This window comes from Mustelus asterias, unplaced genomic scaffold (genome assembly GCF_964213995.1).
Source record: "Mustelus asterias unplaced genomic scaffold, sMusAst1.hap1.1 HAP1_SCAFFOLD_198, whole genome shotgun sequence".
NCBI classification, from domain to species: domain Eukaryota; kingdom Metazoa; phylum Chordata; class Chondrichthyes; order Carcharhiniformes; family Triakidae; genus Mustelus; species Mustelus asterias.
The window spans coordinates 764,629-780,784 of NW_027590190.1; the positions used below are offsets into that span (position 1 = coordinate 764,629).

The 16,156-nt window shown below is 46.9% G+C and overlaps 1 long non-coding RNA gene across 1 annotated transcript; it reads right to left on the bottom strand.

Annotated features, from left to right (window-relative positions):
- Positions 1-1,003: 1,003 nt before the first annotated feature.
- Positions 1,004-7,805, bottom strand: LOC144485536 (uncharacterized). Its single transcript, XR_013496173.1, has 3 exons — positions 7,769-7,805; positions 6,240-6,319; positions 1,004-1,056 (listed from the first exon to the last, which is right to left on the bottom strand). It is a non-coding gene; the product is annotated as an uncharacterized LOC144485536 (long non-coding RNA).
- Positions 7,806-16,156: the final 8,351 nt, after the last annotated feature.

The following is a 16,156-nucleotide window of genomic DNA, read 5'->3' on the forward strand; positions in this document are numbered from 1 at the left end:
TCGGAGCACTGATGAAGGAGTAGCTTTGAAAAAGGTTCATCTGGACTCAAAATGTCAGCTCTTTTCTCTCCTTACAGGTGCTGCCAGACCTGCTGAGATTTTCCAGTATTTTCTCTTTTGGTTTCAGATTCCAGCATCCGCAGTAATTTGCATTGATTTCAAATAAACTTATTTGACTTTAACCTGATATTGTGAGAGTTCATACTGTGCAAACTCCACACAGTCACACACCCACGGCTGGAATCGAACCCTGGCGCAGTGAGGCAGCAGTGCGAACCACTGTGCCACAGTGAAGGGAGTTTGCTGCAATTTTTGGGTGATAACAATGGGCTGGATTAACCAGGGAGCAAAACTTACCAAGCGTTCTCCAACGCTTGGTAATCATTCTCCAAGGCGGCCTTCACGACACAACAACGCAGAGTCGCTGAGCAGAGACTGATTGCCAAGTTCCGCACACATGAGGACGGCTTCAACCGGGATCTTGGGTTCATGTCACACTATCTGTAACCCCCACGACTTGTCTGGACTTGCAAAATCCCACTAACTGTCCTGTCTGGAGACAATACACACCTCTTTAACCTGTGCTTAACCCTCTCTCCACTCACATTGTCTGTACCTTTAAGACTTGATTACCTGTAAAGACTCGCATTCCAATCATTATTTTGTAAATTGAGTTTGTGTCTTTATATGCCCTGTTTGTGAACAGAACTCCCACTTACCTGATGAAGGGGCAGCGCTCCGATAGCTGGTGGCTTGTGCTACCAAATTAACCTGTTGGACTTTAACCTGGTGTTGTGAGACTTCTTACTGTGTTTACCCCCAGTCCAACGCCGGCATCTCCACATCGTGTTTGAACAGAGACAGTGAACATTCCAACAAACCCTCAATATGATCAGAACCACTTCACTCAGGTTCATTCACTGCAGTCCAGCTTGTATTTTCATGTCATCAATGATTCTTTCCCATATCTCTCTCCTCGTATGATATTCAATCTTTCAAAGTTTGTCTTATCCTCTGTGACCTCAATTCTCCCTGGTTAATCATTGCTACAATTCTCTGATTTGAGAAATTATTTATATATATTGGGATACAGTGACAAACATTATTTCTTGCATGCTATACAAACAAAGCATACCATTCATAGAGTACATGGGGGAGAAGGAAAGGAGAGGGTGCCGAATGTAATGTTACAGTTATAGCGAGGGTGTGAGAAGCATCAGCTTAATATATGGTAGGTCCATTCAAAGGTCTGATGGCAGCAGGGAAGAAGCTGTACTTGCATCAGTTGGTACATTATTTCACCTGGCTTTACATGTACAGATTCAACAATAATCAATCCACCTCCTGTGTTAAAGAAAAGGAAACAGCTGTAATTTATGGGATAGACAGGAAATTGTGAATTTTTTGTTATAAACCATTTCTGAAAAGCTGCTGGTTCTGGAATGTAAAAGGGAAATTTGTGCCGATCTCGATTAAAGTGAACTGATGTATCGATTAGGTAGATAGAGAGAAACTATTTCCTCTGGTGAGGGAATCAAGAACAAGGGTGCATTGTGTGAAAGATTTGAGCTCAGACATTCAGGAGTGAAATCAGGCAGCAATTCTTCAATTGTGACGAAAAGTCAAAAGGACCTGAAATGTTAGCTCTGTTTTCTCTCCTAATAGATGCTGGTCGACCCGCTGAGTTTTTCCGGCGTCCTCTGTTCTTGTAGCAATTCTTTCCAAATGGGAATAAAAAACAACAAATGCTGGAAAATGGGGTTGAGAAGAATGATTCCAGGGGTGAGAAACTTCAGATATGAAGATAGATTGGAGAAGCTGCGACTCTTGCACTTGGAGAAAAGAAGGCTAAGAGGAGGTTTGATAGAAGTATTCAAAATCATGAGGATGCAGAAGAGATTCACTGAGATGGTCACAGGGAACAGAGGCTTTAGTTATCAGGAAAGATTAGAGAAACTGAGGCTCTTTTAATTGGAACAAAATCTGATTGAATATCTGAGGAAGAGGTTTAAAATTTCATCAGGTAAATGAGGAAAAACTAGTTCCCCCAGTCGGTGAGTCAGGAACTAAAGGACATCAAATTCAAATCATCAACAAAAGTCTCAGAGCCAGGAATGAAATATTGAGCAGGCAACAATTAAATTAAAGTTTATTTATTGGTGTCACAAGTAGGCTCACATTGCCACTCTAATAAAGTTACTGTGAAAATCCCCTAGTCGCCATATCCCGGCGCCTGTTCAGGTAAACATGAGGGAGAATTTAGCATGTCCATTGCACCTAACCAGCATGCCTTTCTGACTGTGGGAGGAAACCAGAGCACCCAGAGGAAACCTATGCAGACACGGGACCTAAGCTGGGAATCGAACCGAGGTCCCTGGCGCTGTGAGGCAGCAGTGCTAAGCATTGAATGGGACTCCCACTGTCCCTGTGGATTTGTGTTCATACTGTCCCATCAAACACTCCGAAGGGAAGTACATGCCTGTGTTATCGATACCTCGGAGGGATACCAAGGCTAAGAGAGACTCTTTGGAAGGGATGGGAAGTGGGTTCATGAGAGTAACCAGAGGGCTAAGAACTGAAATAATCCAAGTAATGAGGTCTTGGCTCAGTGGTTGCTTTCTCATATCTGAGTCAGGAGGTTGCAGGTTCAAATCCAGATCCAGACAATTGAACAGAAATTCCGAACTGACACTCCATTGCAGTACTGAGGGAGCCCCGCACTGTCAGAGGTCCCGTGTTTGAGGTGAGACTGAACAGACAGGTGCAAGAGATCCATTGATGCTATTTCAAAGAGCTGGGGATTTCCCCCCAGAGTCTTGGTCAATCTTTATTCCTCAATCAACATCACTCAAATACACGAGCGCACAGTGGTTAGCACTGCTGCCTCACAGCTCCAGCGACCTGGGTCCAATTCCTGGTTTGGGTCACTGTCTGTGTGGAGTTTGCACATTCACCCCGTGTCTGCGTGGGTTTCCTCCGGGTGCTCCGGTTTCCTCCCACAGTCCAAAGATGTGCGCGTTATGTGCATTGGCTATGCTAAGTTGCCCATAGTGTCCCGGGATGTGTAGGTTAGAGGGAATAGCGGGGTAAATATGTGGGATTGTGACAATAGGGCCTGGGGGGCGGATTGTTGTCGGTGCACACTCGATGGGCCAAATGGCCTCATTCTGCACTGTAGGGTTTCTATGACATTATCTGGAGTATTGTTCATGGGATCTTGCTGTGCACATGAGCTGCTGCATTTTCAACATCGTCTGAACTTCAAAAGAAATTCATTGGCTGAAAAAGCTTTGGGACAACCTGATGTCATGAAAGGCTCGACAGAAATATAAATCTTTTTTTAAATGAGAAAAGACCAGAAATGGAACAGTCGAGAACAGGATTTCAATTAGCCCCCTCTTATCCTGGAGAAAACAAATACTTAACAAAAGGGTGTTTGACACTGAGCTGATTTATTTCACATGTATTCAGAATATTAAACTCCATCCCAGTTCTTGGGATTATCATCAGAAACAAACTCCACAAGTTAGAATGAACATGGTTCAGTCCAGGATGTGATTAACAGCAGCAATAGCAGCAGAATCCAATCCCTGCTGTCACTTGTGAACCCGCTGGTGTCTCAGTAGGTGGGATGAATTAGTGAATCTCTTCCCACACTGGGAGCAGGTGAATGGCCTCTCCCCTGTGTGAACTCGTTTGTGTCTCAGTAGGTGGGATGACTGAATAAATCCCTTCCCACACACAGAGCAGGTGAACAGTCTCTCCCGCGTGTGAACTCGCTGGTGTTTTAGCAGAATTGATGAGTGAATGAATCCCTTCCCACACTCGGAGCAGGTGAATGGTCTCTCCCCAGTGTGAACTTGCTGGTGTGTCTGCAGGTTGGATGACTGAGAGAATCCCTTCCCACACTGAGAGCAGGTGAACGGTCTCTGCCCAGTGTGAATGCGTTGGTGAGTCAGCAAATCCGGTTTCCTTTTAAAGCTCTTCTCACAGTCAGAGCAAGTGAAAGGTTTGTTATCAGAATGAACAAGATGGTGTGTCTGAAGACAGGATAACCGAGTAAATCCTTTCCCACACACAGAGCAGGTGAATGGCCGTTCCCCGGTGTGACTGCGTCGATGAGCCTCCAGATGGGAAGGACAACTGAATCCCTTCCCACAGTCCCCACATTTCCATGGTTTCTCCATGGTGCTGGTGTCCTTGTGTCTCTCCAGGTTGCACGATCAGTTGAAGCTTTGTCCACACACAGAACACGTGTACAGTTTCTCCTCGCTGTGAATGGTGTGATGATTTTTCAGGCTTTGTAACTGGTTCAAGCTCTTTCCACAGTCAGTTCACTGGAACACTCTCACTCAGGTATGTGTGTGTCTCGGTGCTTTTCTAGTCACACTGATGTTTGAAATTCTTTTCCCACAAACAGAACAGACAAACGTTTCTCCTTCCACATTCAGAGGTTGATGATATTCAGCTCCTGATGAATCGAGTGAATGTCAGATATTGACGAGTGTTTCCCGATTGTAATTCCCTGCGGAAAAAAGTGTTTAGAAAAGCTGTCAATGTAAGGACAGGATGACATTCAGAACAAACATTTCTCTTGGTTTGAGTTTGCTGTGTGTTAATCCTCCCCTTTTAACCCCTTAGAAAAGGAGTTTCCAAAATCCATCACTGTCAGTCCAGGATACAAACTCTGAATTTGGTTATCGGAAGGGGATGAATGAACCGGGTTAGACGGAAAAGGCAGGGGAATAGCTCTCAGTGAATTGCTTATTCTGAGAGCCAGCACAGACACAATGGGCCAAATGGCCTCTTTCTGTGCTGTAACAATTCAGAGAAAGTCACAACATTCCCTCCTCCTGGTTCCGAGCCCAGGATGATGACACATTGATTTGATTTATTGTGACATGTGAAAAGTAATGTTTCTGGCAACCTATACAGACAAAACATACCATTCGTAGAGTATATAAGGGAGAAGTACAAAGTCTCACAACACCAGGTTAAAGTCCAACAGGTTTATTTGGTATCACGAGCTTTCAGAGCACTGCTCCTTCATTAGGTGAGTGTGTTCACCTGATGAAGGAGCAGTGTTCCAAAAGCTCCCAAATTTTTAACAAATTTAACAAAAGAATAACCAATTTTAACAAAAATAACAAACAGAACATAATTTCATTCATGCCTTGTGAAAAACATGGATCTGAATCTTGTGTTCAGAGCTGGGTGTGTGGAGATATTTTCAGATGAGCCTTGGTCACCACCACTGGGACTAACTTTAAATTGCAGCTTGTATGAATTGAATGGATTTGAAGCCCTGTTCCCAGAACATTGTGCTGTCTCTCTGGATTACTAACGCAGTGACATTGCCACAAGTTCAGTCTCTGAATTCAGGGGAATGATCACAGGCACATATTCTTAAAGGGAGACTGCAGGTCCAAGAACATAATCAGCCAATTAACTAGAATATTAAACTCCAGCCAGTACTATAGTTGGTAACATCAGAGAAACAAACCTGAATTGTCAGAATGAACATGGTTCAGTCCTGGGTATGATGAACACCAGCAACATCAGTGGAATCCAAACCCTTTAGTCACTTGTGAACTTGCTGGTGTGTCATCAGGTGGGCTAGCTGACTGAATCCCCTCTCACACACCGAACAGGTGAATGGCCTCTCCCGGGTGTCAACTCGCTGGTGTGTCAGAAGGTTTGATGAAGTTTTGAATCCTTTCTCACACATGGAACAAATGAATGGTCTCTCACCAGTGTGAACTCGCTGGTGTGTCAGAATGTTTGATGAATTAGTGAATCTCTTCTCACACACAGAGCAGGTGAATGGCCTCTCCCCAGTGTGAACTCGCTGGTGTGTCAGCAGCTGGGGTAACTGAATGAATCCCCTCCCACAAACAGAACAGGTGAATGGCTTTCCTCCAGTATGAACTCTCTGATGTATCAGAAGCTCAGATGACTGAGTGAATCCCTTCCCACATACGGAACAAGTGAACAGCTTCTCTCCAGTGTGACTGAATTTCCAGCAAGGATGGGTATTTGAATCCCTTTCCGCAATCTCCACATTTACACAGTTTCTCCGTGATGCTGGTGTCCTTATTTCTCTCCAGGTTGGATGATCAGCTCAAGCCTCGTACACAGTACACGTGTACGGATTCTCTCTGCTTCAATTGCAATGTTTTATACACTATGCAACTGTTAAAACAATCTTCCCTCCATATTCAAAGGGCAATAATACTCACACTCCGATTCATTGAGTATCAGATATTGATGCGATGTTTGGTTTGCGTTTCCCACCTCCAAATCCTCTGCTTCTAATAACCTGATAAAGGAGTTTGAAAAGTCATCACTGTCAGTACAAGATAGAAATTCTGAACAGACAGTTCTCATTTGGTGGAATATTTTCCACTTTCATTCCCCCAAATTCATTTGGTCCTGAATTGATCCTAAATTGAATATCTTCTCCACAAATCCTCAGCTTCTAATATGTTGTCAATGGAATTTACAAATGTAACCAATGTCAGTCCAGGATATAAATTCTCAACAGACAATTCAAATCTGTATATCCCCATCCCACACACTCTCCCTCCTCCCTGGAAATCCAAATTAAGTTTTGGATCATTCTTTCGAGATCCTTTTAACAAATTTAACAAAAAAAAAACAATTTTAACAAAAATAACAAATTGAGCATAATTTCATTCATTACTTGTGACAAACATGAATCTGAATCACTCTGACTGGCCAGACAGAATAACAGACGTTAACGTTAACAGTTACATGGGTAAGATAGGTATAGAGGGATATGGACCAAATGCAAGCGATTGGGAGTAGTTTAGGGGTTTAAACAAAAAGGGCGGCATGGACAAGTTGGGCCGAAGGGCCTGTTTCCATGCCGTAAACCTCTATGACTCTAACCTTGCGTCCAGAACTGTGTGTGTGGAGATTTTCTCAGAGGAGCCTCAGTCACCAGGGGTTTACAATGGGTTTGCCTCACAGCATCAGGGACCCGGGTTCAATTCCCGGCTTGGATCACTGTCTGTGTGGAGTTTGCATTTTCTCCCCATGTTTGCATGGGTTTCCTCCGGGTACTCCAGTTTCCTCCCAGTCCAAAGGTATGCAGGTTAGGTTGATTGGCTATGCTAAATTGACCCTAGTGTCAGGGGGGATTAGCAGGGTAAATGTGTGGGGTTACGGGAATAGGGCCTGGGTGGGATTGAGGTCGGTGCAGATTCAATGGGCCGAATAGTCTTCTGTACTGCAGGGATCCTATGATTACCATCACTGAATCTAACTTTAAATTGCAGATTGTATTAATTGAATGGATTTGAAGCCCTGTCCCCAGAACATTGTGCTGTCTCTCTGGATTACTAATGCAGTGACATTGCCACTCGGTCAGTGTGTGTCCCCCCTGCTCTCTTTATTGGAGGTGGCTTGTGGGGAGAAAACGGAAGCGGTGGATAGTGAGAGTGGAGAATGTTCATTGTAATCCCCCCGGCACTGACCTCTCACCCGACACCTCACAATGCCCGGGGACTGATTGACAGCAGCTCCAACCAATAGAAGGAGGGGACGGGGCTGGAGGACCAATCGGAATGAATGAGAGGCGAGGCTGAGTGAGGCATGCGCAGTGTGATTAAGGGCAATGGGGAAGATTTTTTTTCCGATCTGCAATCGGTCCAGGAGGGAATGGCGGGAGCGATGGATCAGGTCAGTGACTGGATACGCTTCGTAAGCATGTTATATAGATTGCAAATGAGAAAGAATAACCCACCGGTTCCCGGGGACCGTTCCCCCGCCCTGGAGAGGGGGCCGCTTTTCTCACAGAGCTGGGTTAGCGGCCGCCATCCTTATCCGGGCTCGCAGTAGATAGAGCGCATGCGCAGCCGCCAGTTTTATTCGGGTACCAGGTAGAGCGCATGCGCAACCGCCATCTTTGTTGGGGGCAATAATTTTGATTATTTTTTCCACGAGAAATCAACCTGCTTCACGCTTCCACTTCCAGTTTCTTATTATTGAGGCAGAACAATGATAAATGGCCAGGGCAGTGACAATCATTTCTATTTATGTTGTGTCTTCAACAAAATAAAAGTTTTAAGGCAATTCGGAGAAATGTTACAAAATAACAATTGACACTGAGCCAAATGACGAGATCACAGAATCCCTGTCGTGCAAACCATTGGGCCCATCGAGACTGCATCAACAACAATCCTACCCAGACCCTATTCCTGTAACCCCACGTATTTACCCTGCTGACATGAAGGGGCAATGCAGCATAGCCATTCATCCCAACCTGCACATCTTTGGAGTGAGAGAGGAAACTGGGGCACCCGGAGGAAACTCATGCAGACATCGGGGAAATGTGCAAACTCTGCACAGAGGCTGGAATTGAACCCGAGTCCCTGGTGCTATGAGACAGCAGTGCTAACCACTGTGCCATCAGTTTTGAGTAGTCTTAACGAAGGAGAGTGAGGTAGAGAATCAGAGCGGCTTAAGGAGGAAATTCCAGAGCTTGTGACTTGGACAAATGAAAAAGGTCATTACTGGGAGAGTGATTAAAATCGGAAATCCTTAAGAGCCTGTGTGGCTGAGAAATATTACATAAATTTGGATGATTGCAACTATGTAGGTAAACAGGAATGAGAAATTTAAAAATTTGGTGCTTCTTAAAAGGAAGTGTTTGTAGACTGGTAAGCTCTACGGTGATGGCCGAACAAGCTTTGATACGAGTAAGCACATAACCTTTAAAAAAAAAAGTCTGGTTCAGTCTCATTCATTTGGCAGGGACAGGGACAGAGTTGCTGGCGAGGAACTGAGTGCAATGGGTTCACTCTTCTCGAGGAATTAAGGGCTATGGGGAGAGAGCGGGTAAATGGAGTTGAAATCAACCATGATTGAATGGTGGAGTGGACTCAATGGGCCGAATGGCCTTACTTCCGCTCCTATGTCTTATGGTCTTATGGTCTAATGTCAGACGAATTTGGATGGTGCGTGGCTCAGAGGGGAGCTTGCAGGTGATGGTGTCCACATACTCCTGCTGCCCTGGTCCATCCAGGTGGTGGAGGTTGAGGGTTTCGGAGATTCTATCAAATTGTGGCTCTGTTCTAGGTCTATAAAATGCCTCTCCATTGCCCATGTCTCTCCCACCCACTTCTCTCATTCTTACTCTTTCTGTCTCTCTTGTCGCATTGAATTCTCTAGCCCAGGGTGGTAGATGTTCCATCGTTGGTTAAGTTTAAGGATGGGATGGAGAGATTTTTGGTTTCTTGGGTGGGGCGGGGTGGGGAGAGGGGGGGGCGGTGGAGGTGGAGCTGAAAGATATGGGGAGCTGGCGGGAAAGTGGAATTGAAGACCAACACCAGCCATGATCATGTTGAATGGCTGGAGCCGGCTCAACAGGCCAAATGGTCTACTCCTGCTCCTATTGCTTGTGTTCGTGCAGATCTATGTGTAGACTCAGACGGAGTGGCAGGCTCCCTTCCCTGAAGGAGCTGATTGAACCTGATCACTTTTCACAAAAGATCCAACAGCTTTCATGGTCACCTTTCCCTCCTGTCAGCCCCATATAACACCAAATTCATTCACAATTTCACAACCTGTTTTTGTGAGTTCTCTCTCGCTCCCATTTTACTGTCTGAGATCAATTCCACGGGGTATCAGAAGGGGAGGATTTGCAGTCAGAAAACTCAAACCAAACATCCCATCAGATTCAAATGAAGTCACCTAATTTATCGTAACCTGAATATTTGTGAATCGTGAAAATAGAAGGATAAAGTGTCGTTCACAGTGTTGAGAAACGATGGGAATGTGGGGAGGGATTCAGATCTCTATGTGAACTGGAAACTCATCAGCCCAGACACACCGGGGAGAGGTCATTCATTTGCTCCAAGTGTGGGAAGGATTCTCTCGCTCATCCAGCCTGCTGCAACACCAGCGAGTTCACACTGGAGAGAGACCTTTCAATTGTTCCAACTGTGGGAAGGGATTCGCTCAGTCAGGCAACCTGCTGAGACACCAGCGAGTTCACACTGGGAAGAGACCATTCACTTGCTCAGAGTGTGAGAAAGGATTCGCTCGGTCATCTGACTTGATGGCGCACCAGCGAGTTCACACTGACGAGAGACCATTTAAATGTCCAGACTGGGAAGTGGTATAAAGGTTCCCGGGACCTGATACTCAATCAACGTGCTCACAGTGATGAGAGGCCATTCAGATGCTCTCACTGTGGGACTGGGTTCAAACAATCATCTCAACTCATTGAACACCAGTGTAGTCACACCGGGGAGAGGCCATTCACCTGCTCTGTGTGTGGGAATGGGTTCAGTTGGTCATCTAACCTGCGGACACACCAGCGAATTCACACTGGGGAGAGACCTTTCACCTGTTCTGAGTGTGGAAAGGGATTCACTCAATTATCCACTCTGCTGAACCACCAGAGTGTTCACAATGAGAAGAGACCATTTCAATGTCCAGACTGCAGGAAGTGCTACAAAAGTTCCCGATAACTGCTCCACCATCAACGAGTTCACACTGAGGAGAGACCTTTTAAATGTCCAGACTGTGAGAAGTGCTTTAAAAGTTCTGGGGAACTGATGCGCCATCAACGTGTTCACACTGACGAGAAACCATTCAGGTGCTCTCACTGTGACGCTGGGTTCAAGACATCATCTGACCTCACTGTACATCAGCGGGTTCACACTGGGGAGAAACCATTCACCTGCTCCCAGTGTGGGAAGGGATTCACTCAGTCATCCCCTCTGCTGACACACCAGCGAGTTCATAGGTAACTAAGGTGATTAGATTTTACTGTTAATAAGATCAGGACTGATCCATGTTCATTGGGGTCTGTTTCTGTTCATGTTGGTAAACTTCAAACCAAAAGAGAAAATGCTGGAAAATCTCAGCAGGTCTGGCAGCATCTTTAAAGAGAGAAAAGAGCTGACGTTTCAAGTCACGGGCGGCACGGTAGCACAGTGGTTAGCACTGCTGCTTCACAGCTCCAGGGTCCTGGGTTCGATTCCCGGCTCGGGTCACTTTCTGTGTGGAGTTTGCACATTCTCCTCGTGTCTGCGTGGGTTTCCTCCGGGTGCTCCGGTTTCCTCCCACAGTCCAAAGATGTGCGGGTTAGGTTGATTGGCCAGGTTAAAAAATTGCCCCTGAGAGTCCTGGGATGTGTAGGTTAGAGGGATTAGCAGGTAAAATATGTGGGGATAGGGCCTGGGTGGGATAGTGGTCGGTGCAGACTCGATGGGCCGAATGGCCTCCTTCTGCACTGTAGGGTTTCTATGATTTCTATGAAGTCCAGATGACCCTTTGTCAAAGCTTAGTTGGTAAACTTCAACCCAGTTACATGGGCTAATACTCTGGATTAAAGTTAAATAAGTCAACATTGTGTTCGCACATTATGTTGAATCTTTAACACCTCAAACATTAGTTAGTTCCTTCTGAAGGTCTCTTTCTCGCCCATCTCCTCTATTCTCACCTCAACAAGTGTGAGGAGTTCATGAAGCTTCTTTGTTACTAAGATTGAGATAATTCGATCAGCTGCTGCTGCTGTATCCCTCCCTTCCACTCGCCTACTGGGACAAACCATGTCTAAAGTTCCCTCTTGACCAAGCCCAGAACAGACATCTTTCTCCAGTTTCTCTCCTATCTCCCCTCGTGCCCGCTCCATGTTTATCTTGTCCATGAGACCCACCCCGTGCTCCATCGACCCTATTCTCACTAAATTGCTGATCATCCAACTTCCCCACATTTGGTGATATTGTTAATGGTTCTCTCTTTTCCCTGGTACTGTCCCCCTCACTTTTGAATCCTCTGAAATCACCCACCCTGAAAAAAACACTCAATCCCAGTCTTTGCCAACTATTGCCCCATCTCCAATCTCCCTTTCCTCTCCAAACCCCCTGAACTCGGTGAGCCCCAAGGATCTATCCTTGGCCCCTCCTATTTCGCATCCACATGCTGCCACTGAATGACATCATCCAAAAGCACCGTGTTAGTTTTCCCATCTACACTGACAACACCCAGCTCTACCCATCCCTCTCCATTCCTCCACTGTTACTAAATTATCAAACTGCTTATCCCACATTCAGTACTGGATGAACAGAAATTTCCTCCAATTAAAAATTGGGAAGACCAAAGTCATTGTCTTCAGTCACCACTACAAATTCTGTTCCCTAACTACCGAGTCCATCCCTCTCCCTGGGAGCTGTCTGAAGCTGAATCACACTCTTCACAATCTCCATGTCAGATTTGACCCCAAGATGAGTTTCTGACCACATATCCACACCATCACTAATACCAGATATTTCAATCCCCGTAACGTCACCTGACCCCACCCCACCCCACCCCAGCTCATCTGCTGTGGCTCCTTACCCAGCAGCCCACTGTGGAGGCACTGTGCTGGTCCCATTGGCCTGAGCCAACTGAGCATGTGTGGTGCTGGCAGGTGATCTGCATATTTAAAGGGACACTGTCCCTCTGTGCTGTTGTCATTTGAGCAGGACAGAAGTATTGTGAGAGAGGCTCATTTCAACAAAGAGGAGGGAGAGTGGGATTCAGGAGAATAAAAATAATGTAAAGTTATAAAACTGTCCACCCTGAAATGGTCCTTTTTTCTTTACAGTAATTACTAATATAAATAGTTAAATGAACAGGAAGCTCAGACCAGACATCACATCAATCTCACCGAGTCGCTCGATTCATCAGGACTGAATATCATTGGCATCATGGAAGGGGAGAGCAGCAGTCACAGCGAAGACAAACTGTACACGTGTTCCACATGTGGATCTGGATTCAACCAATCGACTGATATGGGAAGGCACAAGTGTAACCAAAACAGGGAGAGTCCATGTGGACAATGTGGGAATACTGGGAATGTATTCCATTATCCGTCTGATCAGGAAACTAATCGATTTGGTCACACTGGGGAGAGTCCATGTGGACAATGTGGGGATACCGGGAAGGGATTCTGTTATCCCTCTGATCAGGAAATTCATCAATGCAGTCACACTGGAATGAGTCCATTCACCTGCCCCTTGTGTGAAAAGCGATTCACTCGATTTTCAAACATGTTGCGACACCAGCAGGTTCACACCGGGGAGAAACCTTTCACCTGCTCCCAGTGCGGAAAGGGATTCACTCAGTCATCCCACCTGCTGACACACCAGCGAGTTCACACTGGAGAGAGACCGTTCACCTGCTGGGTGTGTGGAAAGAGATTCACTGAGTCATCGGCCCTGCTGAGACACAAGCGAGTTCACACCGGGGAGAGACCATTCCCCTGCTGTGTGTGTGGAAAGGGATTTGCTGAATCATCAATCCTGCTGCGACACCAGCAAGTTCACACCGGGGAGAGGCCATTCAGCTGCTCAGTGTGTGGGAAGGGATTCACTCAATCATCCAACCTTGTGAGACACCAGCGGGTTCACAAGCAACTGCACTGTTCTGATTCTGCAGCTATTACTGCTGTTAATCAGATTCGGGGGTGAACCTTGTTCATTATAAAACAGGGGAGTCTTGATGCTGTTGCTGATAACCACAGCAACTGGGCTGCAGTTGGAAGAATTTTCATTTATATAGTGCCTTTCACAACCTCAGGGTACCTCGATGCGCAGACAGAAATGTGATGCTGATCAGAGGTGATCTGTTTTTAGTGAGGTTGGCTGAGAGCGAAATATATAATAAATTTATAATAGAATTTTACACTAAGTTTGAAAACAATGTTACTCAATCTGAAACAGGAGTCTTAAATCCTAACAGAAGTAACCGTGAAGTTATGAGGACGCAACTGGATTGTGGTGGATTAGGAAAATACCGAAAAGCAGTGGATCCGTTGTCAACAAATGTATTCCCACAAACAAAGCTGATAAAAGACTGAGTCAATCTCTTCCCACACACACAACCACCATCATCTAGAAGGACAAGGACAGCAGACACATGGGAACACCACCTGCTGGAAATTCCCCTCCTAGCCACACACCTTCCTAACTTGGAAATACATCACCGTTCCTTCATTGTCACTGGATCAAAATCCTGTAATTCCCTCCCTAACAGCACTATGGGTGTACCTATAACACATGGACTGAAGGAAGGCAGCTCACCACCACCTTCTCAGTAAATTTATGCAAAAGTCTGAAAACATGTACCAAACGACTCAAGAACAACTTCTTCCTTACTGTCATGTTTGAATGGTCCTATCATATATTAAGCTGATCTTTCTCTTCACCCTACCTGTACCTGCACCCTATCCTTTCCTTCTCCCCATGTACTCCATGAAAGGTATGCTTTGTCTGTATAGCGTGCAAGAAACAATACTTTTCAGTGGATCCCAATACATTTGACAATAAATCAAATCAAAATTGAATGCACATGCTGCTCGGCCTTTTGGCTAAGATCAAGTGCCAAGGGCTCGGATTTCGCAAGGAGCTATCGAGTTTCGATGGGGATTGTGGATTGAAGAAGCAGGCGTCAGACGACCGGCAGACGACCGTCTACAACACTTGAGCTCTGCTGCTACTGGTGGATCTTTATGCTGGTTTCAAGCCTCTGGCTTGGACCTAACGCCGGTACAGCAAGACTCAGTGTTATCGAGCTATGGCTGCAGCTGCTCTGAAAGCTACAGGCCAAAGGCAGCCCAACACCATCCGGGTGAAGGCTTCGGGAGGAGGCTCGCCTGTGGGCCGCGATTACCTCGTGAAGAAGGTATTGTTCGAGTGCTGCGGATTCCAAGCAGCAGACGTCTACGGTGTGGCTGAGTACAGCAAGCCGCCGCACGTGGATGTCAGGATGCCTCAAGCTCCTGACAGCGGTGAAGGAGAAAGGCAAAGAGGGGCCCCTCTCTATCCTGACGGCGGAGCCCCTGTTCACCATGCCGTCCCAGCGGAACCGGGTTATCACATTTCATATGTATAACCACTTCGTCCCTGCGGCTGATGTGCTGACGTTCCTCTCCAGGTACATGGAGGTGAAGGGAGAGAGCGTGGACGTCATGGACCAGTATGGAATATGGACCTGTAATAGGCAAGTGAGAGTCACCCTGAAGACTGACCCCAAGGGAGGCCTTCTGCACCCGCCCTCCAATTTTACCATCGGAGGGAATCGAGGCTTCCTGTACTACAGGGGCCAGCCACGACTGTGCCGCAACTGTGGCAAAACCGGCCATTTTGCCGCGAGCTGCACCGTCACGGTATGCAGAAACTGCCTGAAGGAGGGGCACTCGACCGACGAGTGCAAAGACAGCAAATGTTGCAACCTGTGTGGGGAGACTGGCCATGTTTACAGAGTCTGCCCCAAGCGGAAGGTCACGTACGCCCAGATCACCGGAGGCGGAGCGAGGAAGGCGAGTGCTCCTGCCGCCTCAGGGAACAAGAAGCCCACCGCAAAAGATCCTGGCACGGAGAAAGCTTCTGAAGCAAAGGTGGACCCCCGAGTGCAGCAGGACGATGACACATCCACACCACCACCAGCAGAGGGCGCAGAGGACATGGAGCAGGAGAACGGAGATCCCGAGGGCCCCTGGCAGGTGGTAAAGAAAAAGAAAAGAACCCAGAAAAGGAAATCCTGCGCAGCCAGGGTCTCCAGGGGCGACGTCTCCTCAGACGAGGAAAAGAAAGCGGGCAACCGACAAAGCCTCAAACGGCGCATTAGGAAAGCGGCACGGGAACCACAATGGACTCGGACCAACGACCACAAAGCAGCCGGGGACCATCCAGCCGACGGATGCAGCAGTGCGGCCGAGGCCCCCGAAGCCCCGGACAGCAGGAACGAGGACACCGACAACGCCCAAGGCGGAGACCAGGCCGCAAGCCCAGCACCAACCGAGGGCTACACGACACCGACCATGTCACCCAGTCGTGGTCGGGGCCCTGACGCAGGGTCGGACTGCTACCTCAGCCCTGCAGCCCTGCAGAATTTCGTCAGCGCCACAGGAATGCAGCACCTGGAGGAGGCTGACTGAAGGACACGTAAGAACTGACAAACCTCTTAAACATTAAAATGTCTTTAAAGTTTGCATCCTTAAATGTTTGCAGTGTTAAAGACAGCCTGAGATGTGCGGCCAGCTTGTCCTACCTGGCCAAGGTCAAGGCCGACCTGCTGTTCCTGCAGGAGTGTGGAATACCACACCTCAGCAACTACAGGCGCTGGTCGAGTGTGTGGT